The following is a 14172-nucleotide window of genomic DNA, read 5'->3' on the forward strand; positions in this document are numbered from 1 at the left end:
GAAATAACTTGAAACTCCTGGTACTGGAAGCACTTTCTTCAAACAATCCTTGTACATATTCTTTGGTGAATCTCTTTACTGGGTGGGCCGCCCACCTTGGGCTCTCAAGGTCTGCTCATTTCTTGGGTCCATAGCTGTTACTTATCTCTGTAGCTGCCTCCTCCCTAGGATGTGTCGATCCTTGATTTCTGCTCTAGGGTAGATGAATTATTTCCCACTGTCTGCCCACCTCTCTCCTAGACTATCGTAATAGGCTCTAAATTAGTCTCCCAGCTTCCAGATTTTCTTTTCTTCAGCCCATCTTTCTTTCACGCGTGTCAAACTTAATATTCCTAAAGCACAAATCTGATCACGTCACTTCCATTCTCAAGCATCTTCTCTGGCTCCCTATTGTCTTTAAGATAAAACACAAACTTCCCCACTGGGTATTTAAACTTTTTTTGAGCACAGCTCTAGTCTACCTCTCCAAACATTTCCCACTGCTTTCCTTCCCTCATTCTTTGTTCTAACCGAATTGGCTGCTATTCCCCAGACTCAGCATTCCGTCTCTCACTACAGTACATTAGCACAGACTGTTTTCCCACACGTGGAATGCACTTTTTTTTCATCTGTGCCTCTTAAAATCCTCAGCCTTTCCTTCAAGAAGGCGCATATACTTCCTTCTAACAGAAGCCATTTCTGATCCCCTGTCGTGTTTGTTCTCTCCTCAAATTACCCTGTATTCACTTAATGCAAATGAGGTAAGTTCTTTCATTTGTCTTTATATCCCCACTACCTCGCATAGTGCCTGGCACAAAGTTGATACGGAAACTGAAATGAGGATGGGCTCACTTTGTCATCACTATCATGCAGAAGCATTTACTGACTGTCAAATGTGCAAAAGATTGCCAATTGATGTAAAACAGCTTGTAAACCAGCAGCAAACCAGAAAACGCTCACTGAAAGGCCGCTGACTGATCCAGTGATTAGTGTGTTGAAGGCAGGAAGACTAAGATCAAATTTGGCCTCAGACACTCACTAGCTGTGTGATCCTGGGCAAGTCATTTAACCTCTGCATGCCTCATCTGTAAAAAGCGGGATAATAACAGCACTTACCTTCCAGGGTTGTGTGAGTACAAAATGAGACGATATTTACAAAGCAGCTTTGCAAACTTTAAAGCACATATAAATGCTATTGGTATTGTTAATATTATGTTGCTGGGCCTAATGAGGTAGGGGAGAGACACAAAAATTAATAAAATGCAGCTTTTGCCCCCAAGGAGTTGGTGACCTAAATATGAGGAATATGATATGTACATGAATAAGTACAATCTAAGTGGGGACCAAGTCCATGTCAGAGGAGGATCGGTTGAAGGAATTGGGTAAGTTTGGCCTGAATGAGAAAAGAGTGGGAAGATATAATAACTGTCTCATCGAGTTTTGGTTTTTTTTTTTGGCTAGGCAATGGGGTTAAGTGACTTGCCCAGGGTCACACAGCTAGTAAATGTTGTATCTGAGGCCGGATTTGAACTCAAGTCCTCCTGACTCTAAGACCAGAGTTCTATCCACTGTGCCACCTAGCTGCTCCCTCATAAGCTTCTGAAGGGCTGTCATTTGGAGGAGAGATTAAGCTTGTTTTGTTTGAACCCAGAAGGCAAAACCAGGAGTAATGAATGGGTAGAAGTTGGAAAGAGGCCAATTTAGGCTTGATAATATTAGGGGAAACTTAACAGCTCTAGCTATCCCAAAGTGAAATCTGTGGATTGCCTCAAGAAGAGATGGCTTCTCCCCACTAGGAAGTCCTCAAGCATAGGCTGGATGGCCACTAGTTAGCGATGTTGATAGTGGGGATTCCTTTGGTGGACAGGTTGAAGAAGATGGCCCCTGAGATTCCTTCTAACTCAAATTCTGTAACTTTGTATATTAAGTACTCAGTATGTACCAGACACTAAGGATATAAGGCTGGGCATAACATGTTCAGCTTGGCTCACAATAGCAAGGGCTCCATCAGCCTCTGCCTCCCCAGGAGCAGGGATTACAGGTGTGCACCACACTTCCTTGATCTGAGTCTCTGCACTTGGAGAGCTTTGCCTTTCACATAGATTGAAAGTCAGGAGTAATTGGTGTATGGTAACATTACTGAAAACGTTCTTCTTAAGTTTTTATGGGTCAATATAACGTCCTTGCTCTTGTGAACAGCAGTTTTGTTGTGATGATGCTTTGGTTCCATGTATTGGAATTGTTGATTTCTTGAATTTTCAAAAGGATATTTTGAGGGTTGTGTCTGCAGGATGAGGATTTCTCATCTGTTAATTTATGAGGCATAGCAGATATCTGGTGTGTAATTCTGGCCACTCGATCATGTCTTTTTAGGGATTCAGTGAATACTCCATTTTTGCAATCTGCTGCGATATGTTGTCATTTCTACCATTTCCTAGAGACATCCTTATCAATCCAGTTTCCCTTAGGATGACCATTCTATAATTTCTGGTAGCAACGGCCTCGTCTTTCACTATCATCAACTTTGATTTTTTTTTAACATTGTTGTCCTATCATTCTCATCTTTTTTGGAGATGGAAAGTGTGAGGGCAAGCTGCTATTACTCTTTTGTAATTAATATTCTAAGGACTATGGTGCAGGTGGATAAAATGACTGCTTCTTGTAATTTAATAAGAGTAATGGATTGTAAGTTTGCCTTCTGAAGACTCAATGAAAATATCTTCAGAACAACTTCAGTATTAGATAGGATATGTGCCTTATCTTGTTCCTATGTGGTTTTAATGTGGTTTTCTTCCATGAAAGTCTCATTATTTTGAAAGCTTTTTATTCTACAAGTTTGAGTCCACATATTTATAATGTTGGCCTTCAATTTAAATGCCTATATTTTGATCTGGAAGTCCCACAGGCATCTCAAACTCAATGTGCCCAAAACAGAACTCCTTCTTTCCAACCCCCAAACCATTTCCCTTCTGAAATTCCACATTATCAAAGATACAACCATACTTCTAGTCACCTAACTGGTATCATTCCTGATTCCTGACTCTCACTCCCTCTACATATCCAACCAGTTGTCAAATTTTGTCCTTTCCCTCTCCACAACATCTCTCATCTATATCCATCCACCAGCTAGACAGCACAGTGGATAGAATACTGGGCCTTGCGTCAGAAAGACCTAAATTAACACCCCCAACCACCGTTTCACACACATTAGCTGTGTGATGCTGGGCAAGTCACTTTAATGTTTGCCTCAGTTTCCTCATCAGCAAAAACAGCACCTACCTCTGAGGGTGGTTGTGGGGAACAAATAAGATGGTATTCGAAACGCGCTTGCACAGTGTCTGGCACTTTAAAATGCTTCCGTCCTTTGTCTTCACCAACACAATCACCACCTTTCAGGCCCTCATCACCTCTGTCACCTGAACTCTACTGCAAAAGCCTACTTGGTCTCCCCTTCTCAAGCTTTTCCCAATTTCTCCTCCATAAATCTGCCAGTGATTGTCCTAAAGCACTGGTCTGATCATGCACAGCTACAATGAACTCCAATATCACCTCTAGAACCAAAGATAAACTCCACTGACATTTACATCTTAACAAACAGCAAACTGACCTCTTCTTACCTTTCCAGGGTTCTTACACATTACTGCCTTTTAAAAACACTTTGCAATCCAGCTATAATGCCCCTACTTCACATTCTGAGTACTACATTCCATCTCTCACGTCTATGCTTTCAGGGCTAGCTCTCTTGCCTGGAATCCACTCCTTCTGCCTCACCTCTGCCTCTTGAAACCTTTGGTCCCAAGACTCACATGACCTACCAGCTTGCTCCTTCCCAGCTGCTACTACTCTCCCTCCCAAAACTATCATATTAATTTTGTGTAATATATATACATATATATATATGTATATATATATATGTATATATATATATGTATATATATATATATATATATACACACATATATAGTATATTTATTTGTGTAATGGATGAGGGCCTTCCCCTATTCATGAAACATGTTTTAATCCTAGGTGAATCTGCTTTGGAGCATGCATAATGGAAGGGTCCTTCCCCATGCTTCATAACATACTCGACACATAATTAGTTCCAGCATCAGCCAATTAAAAGACTTTTCATCACTGCAAATTATGGCAACAGAAAAAAAAGAACAGAAACCATATAGCATCCAAATGGATACTGACAGACATAAAAGTTGTGAAATTATAATTTTAGATTGGAAGGAAGAAATTTTCTTTCAGATCTATGAATGGGGGGGAAAAGAAATATTTCTTGCTCACATCCTTTGGCCATTTATTAATTGGGGAATGACTCTTACTATCCATTTTATCTTCTGTGACTTTCTCCCTTATTTGGCCATGAACTCTTCTTCTTCCCTTATTCATAAATCTGAAAAACAATTTCTTCCTTGCTTCTAATTATAACTTCACAACTTTTATGTCTGTCAGTGTCTATGCAGAATCTTTCTTGCTACATAGTATGAGATATTGGTCCAAACCGTTAACAGGTTTGGACTGATTTGGATTTTTACTGAGCCAGTCTCCAAACTGAGAATGCTTGGAGCTGCACAAAGCAGGCTTAGAAGATGGGAGTGCCAATAATCAAGTAGTTTAATCAATTTCAGGGTAAGGAATGTTCTCTCAGCGAAAGTAAAAGCACAGGTTATATACTTAAATCACAAGCGCGGAAGGTGGATTACAAATGATCATTTAGTGGTTTCCTATGAGAAACTCATAAGTCCCACAATACAACAATTCTGGAATCAAGTCTTTGAAGGTTGTGACCACCTCCCCTAAAGTACAGAACCAGAATTCTATGGGAATTGGGAACAGGTTCTACAGTCTTTGATTGGCTTCACAGGTACGCAGGCAGAAGGATACCAGTGATTGTGAGCCTGTCAAGGTTTGATCAGTTCAAGCTGCATTGTGAGTCTGACTCACAAGTGAGAAAAGGCAGCCCTTGACAAAATTAAATTATTAGCATATTCATTATAGTGATTAATGTGAAAATTAATTCCTTTCTCAAAACCTAATCTCTACCAGACTACTTTCCAGTTCTCCCAATTTTTGTGGATTATTGTATACCTAACCTGTTCCACTTATGAACCTATTTCTTAACCTGCAATAATAATTGCTAGTATTTATAAAGTACTTTAGGGATTTGCAAAGCGCTTTACAATTATTACCTCATTTTATCCTCACAACTTTGTGAGGTAACTACTCTTATCCAAATTTTACAAATGAGGAAACTGAGGCAGACAGATGTTAATTGAGTTGTTCACCATCACACAGCTCATGTCTCAGGTCATATTTGAATTCGATCTTTCTGACTTCAGGTCAGAGTTCTATCCACCATGCCACCTAGTTGCCAGTACCCAATAGTTTTGACGATTACTGCTTTGTAGTCTAGTTTGATATCTGGTACTGCTAGGTCCTTTCCTTTCCACCTTTTTTCATTATTTCCCTTGAGATTCTTAATCTTTTGTTCCTCCAGAGGAATTTCATTAGTATTTTTTCCAGCACTATAAAGTTATCCTTTGATAGTTTGATAGGTATGGCAGTGAAGACACAAATTAATTTAACAAATATGTTCATTTTTTATTATCTTGGCTCTGTCAACTCTTAAGCAATTAATATTTCTCCAATTACTTAGGTCTATCTTTATTTTCATAAAGCATGTTTTGCAGTTGTATATAGTTCCTGGATGTGACTTGGCAGGTTGTTACCCAAGCATGTATTTTATACATTCTGTAGTTGTTTAAATGGACTCTTTCTTTGTATTTCCTATTGTTAGGTTTTGTTACTAATATACAGAAATGCTGATGATTTATGTATTTATTTTAAATCCTGAAACCTTGCTGAAGTTATGGTTTCAATTAATATTTAGTTGACTCTCTAGAGTTGCCTAAGTTAAACCATCATATTATCTGCAAAAAAATGATAAATGTTTCCTTTTTCACTATGCTTATTCCCTTAATTTTTTTTCTTGTCTTATTGCTAGGACTACATTAAGTTGTAGTGGTGATAATGGACACACTTGACCACTGGTCTTACTGGAAAGGCCACTAGTTAATCCCTATTACATGTAATGCTACCTCTTGGCTTTCAATGGACACTACTCACCATATGAAGGGAAGAGGCATTTATTCCTGTGTTTTCCACTTAGACAGGAAGGGGTGTTATATCTTGTCGATAGACCTTCCAAGATCTTTTGATATAGGAGTTTTGTTATTAATATGGTCTATTTTGTTGATAAGTTTTCCTAATATTGGACCAACCCTGAATTCCTGGTATAAATTTAACCTGGTCATAGTATGGTTCTGTGGTTCTTTATATGTAGCAGGAGTGAGTGTAGTGGTAGAAACATCCCATCCCCATGATTAATTTTTTCCTCAAAAGGTACTGAAACCATCCTTAATACTTGATGGCTTTGGGGACTGACGACTCAGGCAATTGACATCACTTCCTGGTTGCCTGAATGAGCCATACACAAGTAACACTAGGAATGTTTTGATCTTTGGTTGTGGGCAGCTCAGACAGGTGAGCTTCACTAGGCTGAACCGGCTCAGGATGTCTTCAATACATATTTCTATTGCCTTCTGAACCCTTTTCACTTCTCCACGACCTGTTCAAGAGTACCTTGGGCCCTCTCCTCCTCTTTTCAGCATCCATTTTAGGTGTTATCTTCCCCTATTAGAAAGTAAGCTTCTTGAAAGCAAGGACTATGGGGGGGGGAGTTGTATTTGCATTCCCAGCAGTTAGCACATTGTAAGCCCTTAATAAAAAATTAGTTGACTGACAAAGGATTTTAGGTGGAAGGGAGAGGGAAACTAGCAATAGGGTTATCCAAAAATAGAGAATGGAAGACAGTCTTTTTTAATGCAAAGAAGAGAACAGAAGAAAGGCTAGAAGGAAATATAGACAAGGAATTTCTTATATACTTAAGAGGAAAAGCAAACTTTAAGATCTGCAGCATCATGCCCAATCCTCTTTTTCTGCTACATGGAAGTGCTCATTTTATTTGCTGTTTTAAGTTTAGAATTTTTAAAATTTAAAATAAAAAAGCAATCTGGCAGAGAAGAGAGGACTTGGAAGTAGACATAAGTGGAAAGAAAGGAACAGATGAGAAAAGTTAAAGCCATCTAATTGACAGGACTGGGCACTGCATGTGGTGGGGGGTGAGAGAAGATCAAAGATTATTCTCAGGTTTTGAACATGAATTACTGGATGTTGGTGATATCCCTCTGGGCAAGGACATGGCTAGGCCTATATGATTTACTCAAATATTTCTGCTTCTGCCTTTTCTACTCTAGCCTGGTGACCTAATCCTGACTTCTCTTTGTTGTCTTGCCTGTTTTAGTAGGGGAGGGGAAAAGAGAAATGAGGAAGTTGAGAGGAGGGATGGGTTTTGAGTGTGAAGTACTTCTAGGTGAAGACATCCAGCAAGTAGTTGGAAATGTGGGACTTGAGCTCAGTTCCCTGGCTTGCTGACTATATCTTAACTCTTTATTCAAAAGGCTGTAATGAAAAACTGTAGTATTTCTGCTTCGTCTCTCCCACTGACCATTAAAGTGCTAAAGTGTTAAAACTTTAAGTGATTTCAAAGAACTAATCAAAGTCATGCACTTTACAGACGGAAAGAAACTGAGTCTCAGAGATGTCATATATTGTTCATAGGAAAACTAATAATGGAAACCAAGGTATCCTCAGTCCAATTAATACCCTTTCCATCACACTATGCTGCTTCTCTCACTGAGAGGGAAGTAAGCATCCTTAAGAGGACCTTCTTAACTAAAACTCAGTGTAGCCAAAAATGAATCCACCAAGCTAGCATAATACAAAGGGCACCATGCATTTGGAGTCAGTAGACCTAGGTTTGAATTTTAGCTCTGCAATGACTTTAGGTGCACACGACCTTTCTGGGCATGCCACCTTGTCTGTAAAATGAGGGTGCTGGAGGACATTAGGTCCCTTCCAGTTCTAAATCTTATGGCCTTCACTCAGAACCTACCCCCTTCCCAATTTCCCTCTGTCTGTTGATAGCATCACCATCTTCCCAGCCACCAAACCTCAGAAATGTCATTGAGTTGTTCCCTTTCTCCCAACACATGATTAAATCACCAAATCCTAATAATTCTACCTCATAAATTTCTTTTCTATCTGCTTTGTCCTTTTCTCCAGAATCTCTTAACTTACTACTGGCTCTCCACCCAAACAGTCAAGGCAAGGGCATAATGAGTCAGTATCAGGCTACCAGCCAGAGGCAGAAAAGCACAGACAGAAGACCTTGAGTAAGCCCAGTGCACGTAGCCCAGCTCCTGGCCCTAGAACACATGCTGGTTGATGGCTAGGGAATCACTTGCCACCAGTTTCCTGTGTACCCTAAAGTCTCAGGGGTCTTTACGCCTCCTGTTTTAAGAACGCTATATCATTAACAGGATTTATGCCCCTTGTAGGAGAGGCGTTTTATCCCAGAAGGTATTTCCCAATCAAGTAAATAAAATTTCTTGCCCACTTCTTCAGGCATCAGCCTAAAGTTCAAGTGCCCCATCCCAATCACTTGACAACTGCTCTCAGAGAAGATTAAAGGGGCAAGGAGATATATCATAGGAATTAGAACTAGAAGGAAACATGGAACTAATGAAGTACAACTTCATTTTGTAGAAGAGGAAAATGAGGCACAAAAGGAAGTTATGGGGGTTCCTATATACTCTCCCAACTAGAATTAATTAAAATTATATCCATATTAATAATCAGTCTAACTTCTGCCTCACCATCATCATTCCCAGGCTTACCACTTACCAGATCATAACAATTAAAAATGTCTGGTCTGGGAGTCTTCTTTGAGAGGTGGACAGATGTTGGAGATACTTATACAAAAATTCCCCTTCCCCCCCCCCACCAACAATGTGCTTTCCCTTACTGTTCTAGCTATTAAATCCATCTCTTCTCTCCCTTCCAGTCCCTATGCACTGCCTCCTTACTGTTGTTTCTTAGTATCCCTTAGTTCACCTCAAAATTTAAGTATGAATGTCACCTTCTGTATGTCTTCCTGAGTCTCATTTTCTTGCCCCCATTACCTTGTATTCAATTTGTATATAATTATATAATACATGTTGCCTGCTTCAACAAGCAAGCTCCTTGAGAACAGGGACTTTCATTTTTTTCTTGTCTTTGTATTGCTGGGCACAAAGTAGGTAACGAATACTTACTAAGTCATGCTTCAGAGACAAACAAGCTCAAGTATTACTCCTTTTCCCTGGTCCTCCCTGATTGAAACTGATCTCACCCTCCTCCTACATTCCTACAGCACTGCATCCAGTTCTCTCCTTTGTATCTGAATGTACTTACTGTACCTCTCATATTGGATAGTAAGCTCGAGGTTGGTACCTGTTTTTCATCTTTGGATCTTCAGCACCTCAACAACATGCATCACAATTCACAGGAGTTTCTTGAGTTGAAATCTGGTTCTTCCACTTGTACAACCTGGCACATATCACTTCCCCTCTCTGGGTTCCAGTTTCCTAATTTAAAAAGAGGTTTAAGGAAGACAGATGTGCAGTCATTTGACTGCATGCTCTCTCTTGCTGGTACCAATATACCTTGTTCCCTACTACTAATGCACCCAGTGCTCCAGACTGCTTTACTCTCTCCTCAGAACATACAACATTCATTTTTTTTTGCTTATATATTCTTTCATCCTCTACTTACTTCCACCTGCTAAAGAGCACTTCTTAAAAGCTACTTAGAATCCCTGAACTCATGGCAGTTAGAAGGGATCTCATGATTTAGCTTGTCCAACCCTTGCCTGAAAAATCCCCTCATTCCACCATTCCAACAGTCATCCAGCCTAATTTTTGAAGGTCTCGAGACTAGGAAATCACTGCCCAATGTGGAGGTTCAGTCCATTCTTGGACATCTCTAATTGGGAAATGTTTTTATATTAAACCAAAATCCTTCTGCATGTCAACTGCTCCCAGTTCTGTCTGGTGCCATGCACTGCAAGCCTGACCTTTCTTCCACATGATGTTATTAGGCTAAGTCTTACTTTCACAAAGCTAAAAACTTCAAAGCCTCATATAATATCCAATCCTGTCATTATCTTGGTCACCCTCCCCCCAACAATCCAGATAGTATCTTGAACAGGGCAGAAGACTACCACCACCATCTAAGTCACTTAATCCCTCTGGGTCTATCTCCATCTTCTCTTTGTCTCCTCCTTCAGCTAAAGTGATCTCTCATTATATTATTTGCAATCCATATATATACAAATATACTTCTTTCAGTAACTCTACTTATCCTGCTCACCACTATCCAACAGAACAGAAGCTGTTTATTCACCCCCACCTCTTTTCCCATTCCCTACTTTCTTGTAGGGTAAGATAGATTTCTATAAGCCCTCTTTAAGTCAATTCTGATGCGAGTAAGGTTCACTCATTTTCCTCTCACCTCCCTCCTCTTCCCCTCTACTATAAAAACTCTTTCTTGCCTCTTTGATGTGAGATAATTTACCCCATTCTACTTTCCCTTTCTCTTTCTTCAAGTACATTCTTCTCTTACCCCTTAATTTTGTTTCTCAGATGTCATTCCTTCATATTGAACTCATACCTGCGTCCTCTGTCTATATATACACTCCTTCTAGCTACCCTAATAATGAGAAAGGTATTGAGTTACAAATATCATCTTTCCATGTAGAAATGTAAGCAATTTAACTTTAATAATAAGTCCCTTATGACTTCCTCTTTTCTGCTTCCTATAAGTCTTATATTTGAAAGTCAAATTTTCTATTTAGCTCTGGTCTTTTCTCAAGTATGCATGAAATTCCTCTATCTCACTGAATGTCAATTTTTTCCCCCTCATGTATCATACTCAGTTTTGCTGGGCAGGTGATTCTTGGTTTTAGTCCTGGCTCCTTTAACCCCCTAGAATATCATACTCCAAGCCTTCTGGTCCTTTAGTGTAGAAGCTGCTAAATCTTGTGCTATCCTGATTGTAGTTCCACAATATCTGAATTGTTTCTTTCTGGCTGCTTGCAATATTTTCTCCTGGACCTGGGAACTCTAGAATTTGGCTATAACATTCCTGGGAGTTTTCCTTTTGGGATCTCTTTCAGAAAGTGGTCAGTAGATTCTTTTAATTTCTATTTTACCTTCTGGTTCTAGAATGTCAGGGCAGTTTTCCTTGATAATTTCTTGAAAGATGATGTCTAGCTCTTTTTTTGATCATGGCTTTCAGGTAGTCCAATAATTTTTAAATTATCTCTTCTGGATCTATTTTCCAGGTCAGTTGTTTTTCCAATGAGATATTTCACATTGTCTTCTATTTTTTTCATTCTTTTGGTTTTTGTTTTATAATTTGTTGATTTCTCCTAGAGTCATTAGCTTCCAATTGCTCCATTCTAATTTTTAAGAAATTATTTTCTTAAACCTGGAAAGACTTAAAATGTCTGATGCTGAGTGAAGTGAGCAGAACCAAGAGGACTCTGTACACAGTAACAGCCACGTTATGCAATGACTAATATTGTTAAACTGAACCCTCCTCAGCATTACAAGGATCTAAGACATCTCCAGAGGCCTCGGGATGGAAAATGCTGTCCACATCCAAAGAAAGAACTATGGAAGTCGAATCGCTGTCACTTATTTTTACCTTCTGTTGAGTTTTGTTTCATCTCTCTGATGGTTCCTCCTACTGGTTTTAATTTTTACTTACAACTTCACTAATGTGTGAAAATATGTTTCATGGGTATGTAAATGTAAAGCCTACACTGGATTGTGCACCATCATGGGGAGGGTGGGGGGGCGGAGGGGGGAGAAAAAATTTCAACTCAAGAGCATATGGAAGTGATTGTTGATAAATCAAAATAAATTAATAAAATTTAAAAAAAATATTATTTTCTTCAGTGAGCTTTTGGACCTCCTTTTCCATTTGGCCAATTTTGCTTTTTAAGGCATTCTTCCCCTCACTGGCTTTCTAGACCTCTTTTTGCCATTTGGATTAGCCTATTTTTTAAGGTGTTATTTTCTTCAATATTTTTTTGGGTCTCCTTCAGCAAGCTGTTGACTCCTTTTTCATGATTTCTTGCATTACTCTCATTTCTCTTCCCAATTTTTCCTCTTCTCTTACTTTTTTCAAAATCCTTTTTGAGCTCTTCCGTGGCCTGGGACTGATTCATATTTTTCTTGGAGACTTTGGATGCAGGAGCTTTGACTTTGTTGTCTTCTTCTGAGTGTATGTTTTGATCTTCCTTGTCTTTTATCTTCTTTCCTTCCTTTATCCTCACCCCAAAGTAAGTTTTTACAGTCGGTTTTTTCCTGTTGTTTGTTCATTTCCCCAGCCTATTACTTGACTTTTTAAACTCTTTGTTAAGGTAGGGCTCAGCTTCCAGTGTGGAGGGCAAACTGTCCCAAGCTTCAGGAGTTTTGTGCAGCTGTTTTCAGAGATAGTTTTGGGTGCTGTAAAGTTTTCAGTCCTTCCAAGGTGGTATGATCTACGGGGAGATGTTTTCTCCTCTTCTGGCCTGTGCTCTAGTCTTTCGAGTAACCACAAGCACTCCTTTCTGCCTTAGAACTGTGAGGAGGGTCGCTCTCCACTGCTGCCACAAGTTCTGCTATACTAGTGCTCCTCCTCCCCTAAGGACTGTGACCCACATCCAAGCATGGCAAAACAACAGAGTCCTGCCTCAGTGCCAGCAGAGACCCCTGTAATCTCCTTCTGATCAGGTGTTTGATCCCTTTACCATCAGTGGGCTGAGAGCTCCAGAAGCAGCTGTTACTACTGCTGCCCCAAGGCTGTGCTGGGGCCAGGGCTGGACAGCACTCCTCTCACCCAGGTCTGACAGACCTTTCCTACTGACCTAGGTTGTCTTTGGCATTTGTAGGCTCAGAAGTCTGGAAACTGCCACTGCTACCAGTGATCCAGTCCCCTGAGGCTTGCTTTGGGTTTGCTGGGGCCCCATCTGTGCTGGATTGTGCTCCTCTCTCAGCCTAGTGCAACAGACATTTCCTGTTCATCTTCCAGGTTGTCTTGGGCTGGAAATTTGTTTCACTCTTCTTTGTGGGTTCTGCTGCTCTAGAATTTTAGAGTCATTTTTAAAGGTATTTGGAGGGGTTTGGTGGGAGAGCTCAGGTAAGTTCCTGCTTTTACTCTGCCATCTTGGCTCTTCCTCTCCCCATATTTCATCCTTTATCCTCACCTCAAGAGGAATGAATGTCGTACCTGGAGCCTTGCAAATAACGTCTTCAATAAGTATTTAGTGAAGTATAATTCTCCTTATTTTACAGAAGAGGAAATTCAAGATTAAGTCCAGAAAGGTCACAATAGAACTCAACAGCAGGGTTGAAATTAGAATACAATTTACTCTACACTCTCTCTGCCACACACACTTTTATCTCAGATGTGTCCTCTGTGGCTCTGAAAAAATGTACAAAGACATTTGCAGGTGAAGAGAGGAAGGTGGGTGATTGATGGCTTCATAGAGCTGAATGGTGTAGTAGGATAGTGCATTGGACTTAGGAGTCAGAATGGCCTAGGTTCAAATTCCACCTCAGATTTCTTAGCTGGGCAAGCTGATTAGCTGGTCTATGTCTCAGTTTCTTCATCTGTAAAATGAGGGAATTAGTCTATGAACCCATGATCTACGATTTAGTGAAGTTTTAGCGAAGCCACAGACAAACAACTGGTGAAAGGAGACGCATGGTACACGGAGGCTATGCAGCCTTTCAAAGCTTGCTCCAGATAACATCTGGACGGACTCTGGGCACAGATTTACCCCAGGCAAAAGGCTTGATTTAGCCTAGATATACTGTCTGTCCCCATGCCCTCTCTAGGCCATTCTTGGGCTCTATCTGAAAAACCAAATGCCAGGAAACATCAACTGCAAAAACACTTCCTTAGTCCTGAGGGATCCAGGATTTGTCCTCCAGGGACAGACTTTTCCAGGCCTTACCTTATGCTGTATAATATCAAATGATGAGGGCAGCCATTCCAAGAAAGCTTGTAATTCTCCTCTACAATCTTCTAGCAGATATTAAGAGGCAAGAGGGGATAACCAGATGTGACTTGTGGCAAAGAAGGTTATCTCACAGTTGCCAAAGAAAGATTAGGTTACTTCATACTCCCTCACAGAGCTAACATGAGGTCCAAGTCAGAATGTGTGGGAGATGACAGATATGGAGGTGAGGG

Source organism: Phascolarctos cinereus, unplaced genomic scaffold (genome assembly GCF_003287225.1).
Source record: "Phascolarctos cinereus isolate Bilbo 61053 unplaced genomic scaffold, phaCin_HiC Scaffold_2;HRSCAF=192, whole genome shotgun sequence".
In the NCBI taxonomy this organism is placed as follows: domain Eukaryota; kingdom Metazoa; phylum Chordata; class Mammalia; order Diprotodontia; family Phascolarctidae; genus Phascolarctos; species Phascolarctos cinereus.